The sequence below is a fragment of the Musca domestica genome, unplaced genomic scaffold (assembly GCF_030504385.1).
Source record: "Musca domestica strain aabys unplaced genomic scaffold, Musca_domestica.polishedcontigs.V.1.1 48, whole genome shotgun sequence".
Classification (NCBI taxonomy): domain Eukaryota; kingdom Metazoa; phylum Arthropoda; class Insecta; order Diptera; family Muscidae; genus Musca; species Musca domestica.
The window spans coordinates 4,592,618-4,609,292 of NW_026712340.1; the positions used below are offsets into that span (position 1 = coordinate 4,592,618).

Here is a 16,675-nt window from a genome sequence, read left to right on the forward strand (position 1 = left end):
TTCATGCCTAGAAAAGTGATCACAAATAATAGCTAAAAATGAGGAAAACTCAATATTTAAGGAGTTATGGCCATTTTAAAATATTCAATAATTCATGCTTTAAGAAGTGATCGCAAATAATAGCTAAATACGCCGAATACTCAATATTTAAGGAGTAATGGCCATTTTAAAATATTCAATAGCTCAAGCCTAGAAAAGTGATCACAAATAATAGCTAAAAACGCCGAAAACTCACAGCCAGTTCCACGATATCGAAAGAACACGTTCGCACAACTTTTACACGACAAACAGCTGATTTCCGTTCCACTAAAATCCATCAGAACGAAAATTTGCACGAAAATCAAAGCGAACGAAAACGTAAGCATTTCAGTGTAATTTTGCGTTCCACTATCTTTTTTCTTTCGTACGCATGCGAACACAAATGTCAAAATCAGTCACTTGTGTGTTTGCTATCGTATAATAACAATTAAGGAAAATTGTTTTAACATAAACATTGCTTGATTGAAAATGGAAACAAAAATGTAAGTAAAAATAATAAATGCAATTTGCATGAACAACAAATATATATTTTTTTTTTATTTTCTCAATTCCAGCACGAAAAAATCATCAACTACACAGCTGCGGGCACTAGTATATGGAGGAGAATCCTGTGTTCGCCAGAGGAGTGCCAATTTTTGGAAGCAGCAGAAGAAGTTTTAAATCGGGGCGGATTTGGATAGTTCTGCAACCGGGCACCCACTTCTCTTCCATCATATCCAAAAGAGCCCGAAAACTTCCTTCGACACACGAAAATTGGCCACAAACCTTGAAAAAATATTATTATTATTTTTTATTATTTCAAAAATGTAAAAATACAATCATACTTACTGGTTGTTAGGTACTTCAAATAAATTCGAAGCATCTCTTAAATGCCTCCGTGGCACATTTTGAACCTCCTCCACATCATCCATAAAAAATAGGGCTACGGAAATATTCTTTCTTTTATTTTCTAAGAGTACAAATAGTTTGAACACAATCAATAGAGTTTTTATTTTGTTTGTTTATTTACAATTTGTTTGTTTACAACTGAAATGTCAGTTGAGACAGAGCCACTGCTGCTTTTTCGCGTTTAAATTAGACATTTGGCGCTTTTTTTGCCTTATTTCGCGATTAATTTTTCCAAAAAAATATTTAGCAACACTGAACCACGTAAGGCTATGCGAAAGAAAGAACGAAAGTTAGTGGAACGCATTCTTATACGAAAGTGAGTGAGTAGCCTTCGTTCGCACAAATTTTCTTTCGAGATCGTGGAACAGGCTGTCAATATTTAAGAGTTATGGTCATTTTAAAATATTCAATAATTCATACCTAGCAAAGTGATCACAAATAATAGCTAAAAACGCCGAAAACTCAATATTTAAGGAGTTATGGCCATTTTAAAATATTCAATAATTCATGGTTTAAAAAGTGATCACAAATAATAGCTAAAAACGCCGAAAACTCAATATTTAAGGAGTTATGGTCATTTTAAAATATTCAATAATTCATGCCTAGAAAAGTGATCACAACTAATAGCTAAAAACGCCGAAAACTCAATATTTAAGGAGTTATCGCCATTTTAAAATATTTAATAATTCATGCTTTAAAAAGTGATCACAAATAATAGCTAGAAACGACGAAAACTCAATATTTAAGGTGTTATGGCCATTTTAAAACATTCAATAATTCATGCCTAGAAAAGTGATCACAAATAATAGCTAAAAACGCCGAAAACTCAATATTTAAGGAGTTATGGTCATTTTAAAATATTCAATAATTCATGCCCAGAAAAGTGATCACAAATAATAGCTAAAAACGCCGAAAACTCAATATTTAAGGAGTTATGGCCATTTTAAAATATTCAATAATTCATGGTTTAAAAAGTGATCAGAAATAATAGCTAAAAACGCCGAAAACTCAATATTTAAGGAGTTATGGTCATTTTGAAATATTCAATAATTAATGTCTAGAAAAGTGATCACAAATAATAGCTAAAAACGCCGAAAACATAATATTTAAGGAGTTATGGCCATTTTGAAATATTCAATAATTAATGTCTAGAAAAGTGATCACAAATAATAGCTAAAAACGCCGAAAACTCAATATTTAAGGAGTTATGGTCATTTTAAATTATTCAATAATTCATGCCTAGAAAAGTGATCACAAATAATAGCTAAAAACGCCGAAAACTCAATATTTAAGGAGTTATGGTCATTTTAAAATATTCAATCATTCATGCCTAGAAAAGTGATCACAAATAATAGCTAAAAACGCCGAAAACTTAATATTTAAGGAGTTATGGTCATTTTAAAATATTCGATAATTCATGCTTTAAGAAGTGATCGCAAATAATAGCTAAATATGCCAAAAACTCAATATTTAAGGAGTTATGGCCATTTTAAAATATTCAATAATTCATGCGTAGAAAAGTGATCACAAATAATAGCTAGAAACGACGAAAACTCAATATTTAAGGTGTTATGGCCATTTTAAAACATTCAATAATTCATGCCTAGAAAAGTGATCACAAATAATAGCTAAAAACGCCGAAAACTCAATATTTAAGGAGTTATGGTCATTTTAAAATATTCAATCATTCATGCCTAGAAAAGTGATCACAAATAATAGCTAAAAATGCGGAAAACTCAATATTTAAGAAGTTATGGCCATTTTAAAATATTCAATAATTCATGCCTAGAAAAGTGATCACAAATAATAGCTAAAAATGCGGAAAACTCAATATTTAAGGAGTTTTGGCCATTTTAAAATATTCAATAATTCATGCCTAGAAAAGTGATCACAAATAATAGCTAAAAACGCCGACAACTCAATATTTAAGGAGTTATGGCCATTTTAAAATATTCAATAATTCATGCCTAGAAAAGTGATCACAAATAATAGCTACAAACGCCGAAAACTCAATATTCAAGGAGTTATGGCCAGTTTAAAATATTCGATAATTCATGCTTTAAGAAGTGATCGCAAATAATACCTAAATATGCCAAAAACTCAATATTTAAGGAGTTATAGCCATATTAAAATATTCAATAATTCATGCTTTAAAAATGATCACAAATAATATGTAAAAACGCCGAAAACTCAATATTTAAGGAGTTATGGGCATTTTATAATATTCAGTAATTCATGCCTAGAAAAGTAATCACAAATAATAGCTAAAAACGCTGAAAACTCAATATTTAAGGATTTATGGCCATTTTAAAATATTCAATAATTCATGCCTAGAAAAGTGATCACAAATAATAGCTAAAAACCTCGAAAAATCAATATTTAAGGAGTTATGGCCATTTTAAAATATTTAATAATTCATGCCGAGAAAAGTGATCACAAATAATAGCTAAAAACCTCGAAAAATCAATATTTAAGGAGTTATTGCCATTTTATAATATTTAATAGTTCATGCTTTAAAAAGTGATCACAAATAATAGCTTAAAACTCCGAAAACTCATTTTTTAAGGAGTTACGGCCATTTTAAAATATTCAATAAATCATGCCTAGAAAAGTGATCACAAATAATAGCTAAAAACGCCGAAAAATCAATATTTAATGAGTTATGGGCATTTTATAATATTCAGTAATTCATGCCTAGAAAAGTAATCACAAATAATAGCATAATACGCCGAAAACTCAATATTTAAGCAGTTATGGCTATTTTAAAATATTCAATAATTCATGCCTAGAAAAGTGATCACAAATAATAGCTAAAAACGCCGAAAACTCAATATTTAAGAAGTTAGGCCACTTTAAAATATTCAATAACTCATGCTTAGGATAGTGACCGCAATTAATAGCTTAAACTCTGAAAACTCAATATTTAAAGAGTTATGGCCATTTTAAAATATTCAGTAAATCATGCCTAGAAAAGTGATCACAAATAATAGCTAAAAACGCTGAAAACTCAATATTTAAGAAGTTATGGGCATTTTAAAATATTCAATAATTCATGCCTAGAAAAGTGACCACAAATAATAGCTGAAAACGCCGAAAAGTCAATATTTAAGGAGTTATGGCCATTTTAAAATATTCATTAATTCATGCCTAGAAAAGTGATCACAAATAATAGCTAAAAACGCCGAAAAATCAAAATTTAAGGAGTTATGGCCATTTTAAAATATTCAATAAATCATGCCTAGAAAAGTGATCACAAATAATAGCTAAAAACGCCGAAAACTCAATATTTAAGGAGTTATGGTCATTTTAAAATATTTAATAATTCATGCCGAGAAAAGTGATTACAAATAAAAGCTAAAAACCCCGAAAAATCAATATTTAAGGAGTTATGGCCATTTTATAATATTTAATAGTTCATGCTTTAAAAAGTGATCGCAAATAATAGCTTAAAACTCCGAAAACTCATTTTTTAAGGAGTTACGGCCATTTTAAAATATTCAATAAATCATGCCTAGAAAAGTGATCACAAATAATAGCTAAAACGCCGAAAAATCAATATTTAAGGAGTTATGGCCATTTTAAAATATTCAATAAATCATGCCTAGAAAAGTGATCACAAATAATAGCTAAAAACGCCGAAAACTCAATATTTAAGGAGTTATGGCCATTTTAAAATATTCATTAATTCATGCCTAGAAAAGTGATCACAAATAATAGCTAAAAACCCCGAAAAATCAATATTTAAGGAGTTATGGCCATTTTATAATATTTAATAGTTCATGCTTTAAAAAGTGATCACAAATAATAGCTTAAAACGCCGAAAACCCAATATTTAAGCAGTTTTGGCCATTTTAAAATATTCAATAATTCATGCCTAGACAAGTGATCACAAATAATAGCTAAAAACCCCGAAAAATCAATATTTAAGGAGTTATTGCCATTTTATAATATTTAATAGTTCATGCTTTAAAAAGTGATCACAAATAATAGCTAAAAACTCCGAAAACTCAATATTTAAGGAGTTACGCCCACTTTAAAATATTCAATAATTCATGCTTTGTATAGTGATCGCAATTAATAGATTAAACTCTGAAAACTCAATATTTAAGGAGTTATGGCCATTTTAAAATATTCAGTAAATCATGCCTAGAAAAGTGATCACAAATAATAACTAAAAACGCCGAAAACTCAATATTTAAGGAGTTATGGCCATTTTAAAATATTCAATAAATCATGCCTAGAAAAGTGATCACAAATAATAGCTAAAAACGCCGAAAAAGTGATCACAAATAATAGCTAAAAACGCCGAAAAATCAATATTTAACGAGTTATGGCCATTTTAAAATATTCAATAAATCATGCCTAGAAAAGTGATCACAAATAATAGCTTAAAACGCCTAAAACTCAATATTTAAGGAGTTATGGCCATTTTAAAATATTCAATAATTCATGCCTAGAAAAGTGATCACAAATAATAGCTAAAAACGCCGAAAACTCAATATTTAAGGAGTTATGGCCATTTTAAAATATTCAGTAACTCATGCCTAGAAAAGTGATCACAAGTAATAGCAAAAAACGCCGAAAACTCAATATTTAAGGAGTTATGGCCATTTTAAAATATTTAATAATTCATGCATTATAAAGTGATCACAAATAATAGCTTAAAACGCCGAAAACTCAATATTTAAGGAGTTATGGGCATTTTAAAATATTCAATAATTCATGCCTAGAAAAGTGATCACAAATAATAGCTAAAAACGCCGAGAACTCAATATTTAAGGAGTTATGGCCATATTAAAATATTCAATAATTCATGCCTAGAAAAGTGATCACAAGTAATAGCTAAAAATGCCGAAAACTAAATATTTAAGGAGTTATGGCCATTTTAAAATATTCAATAAATAATGCATAGAAAAGTGATCACAAATAATAGCTAAAATCGCCGAAAACTCAATATTTAAGGAGTTATTGCCATTTTAAAATATTCAATAATTCATGCCTAGAAAAGTGATCACAAATAATAGCTAAAAACGCCGAAAACTCAATATTTAAGGAGTTATGGCCATTTTAAAATATTCAATAATTCATGCTTTATAAAGTGATCACAACTAATAGCTTAAAACGCCGAAAACTTAATATTTAAGGAGTTATGGCCATTTTAAAATATTCAATAATTCATGCCTAGAAAAGTGATCACAAATAATAGCTAAAAACACCGAAAACTCAATATTTAAGGAGTTATGGCCATTTTAAAATATTTAATAATTCATGCTTTAAAAAGTGATCACAAATAATAGCTTAAAACGCCGAAAAATCAATATTTAAGGAGTTAGGCCCACTTTAAAATATTCAATAACTAATGATTTAAAAGTGATCACATTTAATAGCTTAAACTCCGAAAACTCAATATTTAAGGAGTTAAGCCCACTTTAAAATATTCAATAATTCATGCTTTGTATAGTGATCGCAACTAATAGCTTAAACTCTGAAAACTCAATATTTAAGGAGTTATGGCCGTTTTAAAATATTCAGTAAATCATGCCTAGAAAAGTGATCACAATTAATAGCTAAAACTCCGAAAACTCAATATTTAAGGAGTTATGGCCATTTTAAAATATTTAATAATTCATGCCGGGAAAAGTGATCACAAATAATAGCTAGAAACGCCGAAAACTCAATATTTAAGGAGTTATGGCCATTTTAAAATATTCAATAATTCATGCCTAGAAAAGTGATCACAAATAATAGCTAAAAACACCGAAAACTCAATATTTAAGGAGTTATTGCCATTTTAAAATATTCAATAATTCATGCCTAGAAAAGTGATCACAAATAATAGCTAAAAACACCGAAAACTCTATATTTAAGGAGTTATGGTCATTTTAAAATATTCAATAACTCATGCCTAGAAAAGTGATCACAAGTAATAGCTAGAAACGCAGAAAACTCAATATTTAAGAAGTTATGGCCATTTTAAAATATTCAATAATTCATGCCTAGAAAAGTGATCACAAATAATAGCTAGAAACGCCGAAAACTCAATATTTAAGGAGTTATGGCCATTTTAAAATATTCAATAATTCATGCCTAGAAAAGTGATCACAAGTAATAGCTAGAAACGCAGAAAACTCAATATTTAAGGAGTTATGGCCATTTTAAAATATTCAATAGTTCATGCCTAGAAAAGTGATCACAAATAATAGCTAAAAACACCGAAAACTCAATATTTAAGGAGTTATGGCCATTTTAAAATATTCAATAATTCATGCCTTGAAAAGTGATCACAAATAATAGCTAAAAATGCTGAAAACTCAATATTTAAGGAGTTATGGGCATTTTAAAATATTCAATATTTCATGCCTAGAAAAGTGATCACAAGTAATAGCTAGAAACGCAGAAAACTCAATATTTAAGGAGTTATGGCCATTTTAAAATATTCAATAGTTCATGCCTAGAAAAGTGATCACAAATAATAGCTAAAAACAACGAAAACTCAATATTTAAGGAGTTATGGCCATTTTAAAATATTCAATAACTCATGCCTAGAAAAGTGATCGCAAGTAATAGCTAGAAACGCAGAAAACTCAATATTTAAGGAGTTATGGCCATTGTAAAATATTCAATAATTCATGCCTAGAAAAGTGATCACAAATAATAGCTAGAAACGCAGAAAACTCAATATTTAAGGAGTTATGGCCATTTTAAAATATTCAATAATTCATGCCTAGAAAAGTGATCACAAGTAATAGCTAGAAACGCCGAAAACTCAATATTTAAGGAGTTATGGCCATTTTAAAATATTCAATAATTCATGCCTAGAAAAGTGATCACAAGTAATAGCTAGAAACGCCGAAAACTCAATATTTAAGGAGTTATGGCCATTTTAAAATATTCAATACTTCATGTTTTAAAAAGTGATCACAAATAATAGCTAAAAACGCCGAAAACTCAATATTTAAGGAGTTATGGCCATTTTAAAATATTCAATACTTCATGTTTTAAAAAGTGATCACAAATAATAGCTCAAAACGCCGAAAACTCAATATTTAAGGAGTTATGGCCATTTTAAAATATTTAATAATTCATGCTTTATAAAGTGATCACAAATAATAGCTTAAAACGCCGAAAACTCAATATTTAAGGAGTTATGGCCATTTTAAAATACTCAATAATTCATGCCTAGAAAAGTGATCACAAATAATAGCTAAAAACGCCGAAAACTCAATATTTAAGGAGTTATGGCCATTTTGAAATATTTAATAATTCATGCTTTATAAAGTGATCACAAATAATAGCTTAAAACGCCGAAAACTCAATATTTAAGAAGTTATGAGCATTTTAAAATATTCAATAATTCATGCCTAGAAAAGTGATCACAAATAATAGCTAAAAACGCCGAGAACTCAATATTTAAGGAGTTATGGCCATTTTAAAATATTCAATAATTCATGCCTAGAAAAGTGATCACAAGTAATAGCTAGAAACGCCGAAAACTCAATATTTAAGGAGTTATGGCCATTTTAAAATATTCAATACTTCATGTTTTAAAAAGTGATCACAAATAATAGCTAAATACGCCAAAAACTCAATATTTAAGGAGTTATGGCCATTTTAAAATATTCAATAATTCATGCCTAGAAAAGTGATCACAAATAATAGCTAAAAATGCTGAAAACTCAATATTTAAGAAGTTACGACCACTTTAAAATAATCAATAATTCATGCCTAGAAAAGTGATCACAAATAATAGCTAAAAACGCCGAAAACTCAATATTTAAGGAGTTATGGCCATTTTAAAATATTCAATAACTCATGCCTAGAAAAGTGATCACAAATAATAGCTAAAAACACCGAAAACTCAATATTTAAGGAGTTAGGGTCATTTTAAAATATTCAATAACTCATGCCTAGAAAAGTGATCACAAGTAATAGCTAGAAACGCAGAAAACTCAATATTTAAGAAGTTATGGCCATTTTAAAATATTCAATAATTCATGCCTAGAAAAGTGATCACAAATAATAGCTAGAAACGCCGAAAACTCAATATTTAAGGAGTTATGGCCATTTTAAAATATTCAATAATTCATGCCTAGAAAAGTGATCACAAATAATAGCTAAAAACACCGAAAACTCAATATTTAAGGAGTTATGGTCATTTTAAAATATTCAATAACTCATGACTAGAAAAGTGATCACAAGTAATAGCTAGAAACGCAGAAAACTCAATATTTAAGGAGTTATGGCCATTTTAAAATATTCAATAGTTCATGCCTAGAAAAGTGATCACAAATAATAGCTAAAAACGCCGAAAACTCAATATTTAAGGAGTTATGGCCATTTTAAAATATTCAATAATTCATGCCTTGAAAAGTGATCACAAATAATAGCTAAAAATGCTGAAAACTCAATATTTAAGGAGTTATGGGCATTTTAAAATATTCAATATTTCATGCCTAGAAAAGTGATCACAAGTAATAGCTAGAAACGCAGAAAACTCAATATTTAAGGAGTTATGGCCATTTTAAAATATTCAATAGTTCATGCCTAGAAAAGTGATCACAAATAATAGCTAAAAACAACGAAAACTCAATATTTAAGGAGTTATGGCCATTTTAAAATATTCAATAACTCATGCCTAGAAAAGTGATCGCAAGTAATAGCTAGAAACGCAGAAAACTCAATATTTAAGGAGTTATGGCCATTGTAAAATATTCAATAATTCATGCCTAGAAAAGTGATCACAAATAATAGCTAGAAACGCAGAAAACTCAATATTTAAGGAGTTATGGCCATTTTAAAATATTCAATAATTCATGCCTAGAAAAGTGATCACAAGTAATAGCTAGAAACGCCGAAAACTCAATATTTAAGGAGTTATGGCCATTTTAAAATATTCAATAATTCATGCCTAGAAAAGTGATCACAAGTAATAGCTAGAAACGCCGAAAACTCAATATTTAAGGAGTTATGGCCATTTTAAAATATTCAATACTTCATGTTTTAAAAAGTGATCACAAATAATAGCTAAAAACCCCGAAAACTCAATATTTAAGGAGTTATGGCCATTTTAAAATATTCAATACTTCATGTTTTAAAAAGTGATCACAAATAATAGCTCAAAACGCCGAAAACTCAATATTTAAGGAGTTATGGCCATTTTAAAATATTTAATAATTCATGCTTTATAAAGTGATCACAAATAATAGCTTAAAACGCCGAAAACTCAATATTTAAGGAGTTATGGCCATTTTGAAATATTTAATAATTCATGCTTTATACAGTGATCACAAATAATAGCTTAAAACGCCGAAAACTCAATATTTAAGGAGTTATGGCCATTTTAAAATACTCAATAATTCATGCCTAGAAAAGTGATCACAAATAATAGCTAAAAACGCCGAAAACTCAATATTTAAGGAGTTATGGCCATTTTGAAATATTTAATAATTCATGCTTTATACAGTGATCACAAATAATAGCTAAAAACGCCGAGAACTCAATATTTAAGGAGTTATGGCCATTTTAAAATATTCAATAATTCATGCCTAGAAAAGTGATCACAAATAATAGCTAAAAATGCTGAAAACTCAATATTTAAGAAGTTACGACCACTTTAAAATAATCAATAATTCATGCCTAGAAAAGTGATCACAAATAATAGCTAAAAACGCCGAAAACTCAATATTTAAGGAGTTATGGCCATTTTAAAATATTCAATAACTCATGCCTAGAAAAGTGATCACAAGTAATAGCTAGAAACGCAGAAAACTCAATATTTAAGGAGTTATGGCCATTGTAAAATATTCAATAATTCATGCCTAGAAAAGTGATCACAAATAATAGCTAGAAACGCAGAAAACTCAATATTTAAGGAGTTATGGCCATTTTAAAATATTCAATAATTCATGCCTAGAAAAGTGATCACAAATAATAGCTAAAAACACCGAAAACTCAATATTTAAGGAGTTATGGCCATTCTAAAATATTCAATAATTCATGCCTAGAAAAGTGATCACAAATAATAAAAACGCCGAAAACTCAATATTTACGGAGTTATGGCCATTTTAAAATATTCAATAACTCATGCCTAGAAAAGTGATCACAAATAATAGCTTAAAACGCCGAAAACTCAATATTTAAGGAGTTATGGCCATTTTAAAATACTCAATAATTCATGCCTAGAAAAGTGATCACAAATAATAGCTAAAAACGCCGAAAACTCAATATTTAAGGAGTTATGGCCATTTTGAAATATTTAATAATTCATGCTTTATACAGTGATCACAAATAATAGCTTAAAACGCCGAAAACTCAATATTTAAGGAGTTATGGCCATTTTAAAATACTCAATAATTCATGCCTAGAAAAGTGATCACAAATAATAGCTAAAAACGCCGAAAACTCAATATTTAAGGAGTTATGGCCATTTTGAAATATTTAATAATTCATGCTTTATACAGTGATCACAAATAATAGCTAAAAACGCCGAGAACTCAATATTTAAGGAGTTATGGCCATTTTAAAATATTCAATAATTCATGCCTAGAAAAGTGATCACAAATAATAGCTAAAAATGCTGAAAACTCAATATTTAAGAAGTTACGACCACTTTAAAATAATCAATAATTCATGCCTAGAAAAGTGATCACAAATAATAGCTAAAAACGCCGAAAACTCAATATTTAAGGAGTTATGGCCATTTTAAAATATTCAATAACTCATGCCTAGAAAAGTGATCACAAATAATAGCTAAAAACACCGAAAACTCAATATTTAAGGAGTTAGGGTCATTTTAAAATATTCAATAACTCATGCCTAGAAAAGTGATCACAAGTAATAGCTAGAAACGCAGAAAACTCAATATTTAAGAAGTTATGGCCATTTTAAAATATTCAATAATTCATGCCTAGAAAAGTGATCACAAATAATAGCTAGAAACGCCGAAAACTCAATATTTAAGGAGTTATGGCCATTTTAAAATATTCAATAATTCATGCCTAGAAAAGTGATCACAAATAATAGCTAAAAACACCGAAAACTCAATATTTAAGGAGTTATGGTCATTTTAAAATATTCAATAACTCATGACTAGAAAAGTGATCACAAGTAATAGCTAGAAACGCAGAAAACTCAATATTTAAGGAGTTATGGCCATTTTAAAATATTCAATAGTTCATGCCTAGAAAAGTGATCACAAATAATAGCTAAAAACGCCGAAAACTCAATATTTAAGGAGTTATGGCCATTTTAAAATATTCAATAATTCATGCCTTGAAAAGTGATCACAAATAATAGCTAAAAATGCTGAAAACTCAATATTTAAGGAGTTATGGGCATTTTAAAATATTCAATATTTCATGCCTAGAAAAGTGATCACAAGTAATAGCTAGAAACGCAGAAAACTCAATATTTAAGGAGTTATGGCCATTTTAAAATATTCAATAGTTCATGCCTAGAAAAGTGATCACAAATAATAGCTAAAAACAACGAAAACTCAATATTTAAGGAGTTATGGCCATTTTAAAATATTCAATAACTCATGCCTAGAAAAGTGATCGCAAGTAATAGCTAGAAACGCAGAAAACTCAATATTTAAGGAGTTATGGCCATTGTAAAATATTCAATAATTCATGCCTAGAAAAGTGATCACAAATAATAGCTAGAAACGCAGAAAACTCAATATTTAAGGAGTTATGGCCATTTTAAAATATTCAATAATTCATGCCTAGAAAAGTGATCACAAGTAATAGCTAGAAACGCCGAAAACTCAATATTTAAGGAGTTATGGCCATTTTAAAATATTCAATAATTCATGCCTAGAAAAGTGATCACAAGTAATAGCTAGAAACGCCGAAAACTCAATATTTAAGGAGTTATGGCCATTTTAAAATATTCAATACTTCATGTTTTAAAAAGTGATCACAAATAATAGCTAAAAACCCCGAAAACTCAATATTTAAGGAGTTATGGCCATTTTAAAATATTCAATACTTCATGTTTTAAAAAGTGATCACAAATAATAGCTCAAAACGCCGAAAACTCAATATTTAAGGAGTTATGGCCATTTTAAAATATTTAATAATTCATGCTTTATAAAGTGATCACAAATAATAGCTTAAAACGCCGAAAACTCAATATTTAAGGAGTTATGGCCATTTTGAAATATTTAATAATTCATGCTTTATACAGTGATCACAAATAATAGCTTAAAACGCCGAAAACTCAATATTTAAGGAGTTATGGCCATTTTAAAATACTCAATAATTCATGCCTAGAAAAGTGATCACAAATAATAGCTAAAAACGCCGAAAACTCAATATTTAAGGAGTTATGGCCATTTTGAAATATTTAATAATTCATGCTTTATACAGTGATCACAAATAATAGCTAAAAACGCCGAGAACTCAATATTTAAGGAGTTATGGCCATTTTAAAATATTCAATAATTCATGCCTAGAAAAGTGATCACAAATAATAGCTAAAAATGCTGAAAACTCAATATTTAAGAAGTTACGACCACTTTAAAATAATCAATAATTCATGCCTAGAAAAGTGATCACAAATAATAGCTAAAAACGCCGAAAACTCAATATTTAAGGAGTTATGGCCATTTTAAAATATTCAATAACTCATGCCTAGAAAAGTGATCACAAGTAATAGCTAGAAACGCAGAAAACTCAATATTTAAGGAGTTATGGCCATTGTAAAATATTCAATAATTCATGCCTAGAAAAGTGATCACAAATAATAGCTAGAAACGCAGAAAACTCAATATTTAAGGAGTTATGGCCATTTTAAAATATTCAATAATTCATGCCTAGAAAAGTGATCACAAATAATAGCTAAAAACACCGAAAACTCAATATTTAAGGAGTTATGGCCATTCTAAAATATTCAATAATTCATGCCTAGAAAAGTGATCACAAATAATAAAAACGCCGAAAACTCAATATTTACGGAGTTATGGCCATTTTAAAATATTCAATAACTCATGCCTAGAAAAGTGATCACAAATAATAGCTTAATACGCCGAAAACTCAATATTTAAGGAGTTATGGCCATTTTAAAATACTCAATAATTCATGCCTAGAAAAGTGATCACAAATAATAGCTAAAAACGCCGAAAACTCAATATTTAAGGAGTTATGGCCATTTTGAAATATTTAATAATTCATGCTTTATACAGTGATCACAAATAATAGCTTAAAACGCCGAAAACTCAATATTTAAGGAGTTATGGCCATTTTAAAATACTCAATAATTCATGCCTAGAAAAGTGATCACAAATAATAGCTAAAAACGCCGAAAACTCAATATTTAAGGAGTTATGGCCATTTTGAAATATTTAATAATTCATGCTTTATACAGTGATCACAAATAATAGCTAAAAACGCCGAGAACTCAATATTTAAGGAGTTATGGCCATTTTAAAATATTCAATAATTCATGCCTAGAAAAGTGATCACAAATAATAGCTAAAAATGCTGAAAACTCAATATTTAAGAAGTTACGACCACTTTAAAATAATCAATAATTCATGCCTAGAAAAGTGATCACAAATAATAGCTAAAAACGCCGAAAACTCAATATTTAAGGAGTTATGGCCATTTTAAAATATTCAATAACTCATGCCTAGAAAAGTGATCACAAGTAATAGCTAGAAACGCAGAAAACTCAATATTTAAGGAGTTATGGCCATTGTAAAATATTCAATAATTCATGCCTAGAAAAGTGATCACAAATAATAGCTAGAAACGCAGAAAACTCAATATTTAAGGAGTTATGGCCATTTTAAAATATTCAATAATTCATGCCTAGAAAAGTGATCACAAATAATAGCTAAAAACACCGAAAACTCAATATTTAAGGAGTTATGGCCATTCTAAAATATTCAATAATTCATGCCTAGAAAAGTGATCACAAATAATAAAAACGCCGAAAACTCAATATTTACGGAGTTATGGCCATTTTAAAATATTCAATAACTCATGCCTAGAAAAGTGATCACAAGTAATAGCTAAAAACGCCGAAAACTCAATATTTAAGGAGTTATGGCCATTTTAAAATATTCAATAATTCATGCCTAGAAAAGTGATCACAAATAATAACTAGAAACGCAGAAAACTCAATATTTAACGAGTTATGGCCCTTTTAAAATAATCAATAATTCATGCCTAGAAAAGTGATCACAAGTAATAGCTAAAAACGCCGAAAACTCAATATTTAAGGAGTTATGGCCATTTTAAAATATTCAATAATTCATGCCTAGAAAATAACAGCTAGAAACGCAGAAAACTTAATATTTAAGGAGTTATGGCCATTTTAAAATATTCAATAATTCATGCCTAGAAAAGTGATCACAAATAATAGCTAAAAACACCGAAAACTCAATATTTAAGGAGTTATGGCCATTTTAAAATATTCAATAATTCATGCCTAGAAAAGTGATCACAAATAATAAAAACGCCGAAAACTCAATATTTACGGAGTTATGGCCATTTTAAAATATTCAATAACTCATGCCTAGAAAAGTGATCACAAGTAATAGCTAAAAACGCCGAAAACTCAATATTTAAGGAGTTATGGCCATTTTAAAATATTCAATAATTCATGCCTAGAAAAGTGATCACAAATAATAACTAGAAACGCAGAAAACTCAATATTTAACGAGTTATGGCCCTTTTAAAATAATCAATAATTCATGCCTAGAAAAGTGATCACAAGTAATAGCTAAAAACGCCGAAAACTCAATATTTAAGGAGTTATGGCCATTTTAAAATATTCAATAATTCATGCCTAGAAAATAACAGCTAGAAACGCAGAAAACTTAATATTTAAGGAGTTATGGCCATTTTAAAATATTCAATAATTCATGCCTAGAAAAGTGATCACAAATAATAGCTAAAAACCCCGAAAACTCAATATTTAAGGAGTTATGGCCATTTTAAAATATTTAATAATTCATGCTTTAAAAAGTGATCACAAATAATAGCTTAAAACGCCGAAAAATCAATATTTAAGGAGTTATGGCCATTTTAAAATATTCAATAACTCATGCCTAGAAAAGTGATCACAAATAATAGCTAAAAACGCCGAAAACTCAATATTTAAGGAGTTATGGGCATTTTAAAATATTCAATAAATCATGCCTGGAAAAGTGATCACAAATAATAGCTAAAAACGCCGAAAACTAAATATTTAAGGAGTTATGGCCATTTTAAAATTTTTAATAATTCATGCCTAGAAAAGTGATCACAAATAATAGCTTAAAACGCCGAAAACTCAATATTTAAGGAGTTATGGCCATTTTAAAATATTCATCAATTCATGCCTAGAAAAGTGATCACAAATAATAGCTAAAAACGCCGAAAACTCAATATTTAAGGAGTTATAGCCATTTTAAAATATTCAATAATTCATGCCTAGAAAAGTGATCACAAGTAATAGCTAGAAACGCCGAAAACTCAATATTTAAGGAGTTATGGCCATTTTAAAATATTCAATACTTCATGTTTTAAAAAGTGATCACAAATAATAGCTAAATACGCCGAAAACTCAATATTTAAGGAGTTATGGCCATTTTAAAATATTCAATAATTCATGCCTAGAAAAGTGATCACAAATAATAGCTAAAAATGCTGAAAACTCAATATTTAAGAAGTTACGACCACTTTAAAATAATCAATAATTCATGCCTAGAAAAGTGATCACAAATAATAGCTAAAAACGCCGAAAACTCAATATTTTA

General features: G+C 28.7%; 2 long non-coding RNA genes across 2 annotated transcripts; one reads left to right on the forward strand and one right to left on the reverse strand.

Moving 5' to 3' along the window:
* The first annotated feature begins 236 nt into the window (after positions 1-236).
* Positions 237-909, forward strand: LOC131804735 (uncharacterized). Its single transcript, XR_009343252.1, has 2 exons — positions 237-521; positions 594-909. It is a non-coding gene; the product is annotated as an uncharacterized LOC131804735 (long non-coding RNA).
* On the reverse strand, positions 664-1,255 carry LOC131804736 (uncharacterized). The gene is made up of 3 exons (XR_009343253.1): positions 1,049-1,255; positions 868-961; positions 664-804 (listed from the first exon to the last, which is right to left on the reverse strand). It is a non-coding gene; the product is annotated as an uncharacterized LOC131804736 (long non-coding RNA).
* Between the last annotated feature and the right edge of the window lie 15,420 nt (positions 1,256-16,675).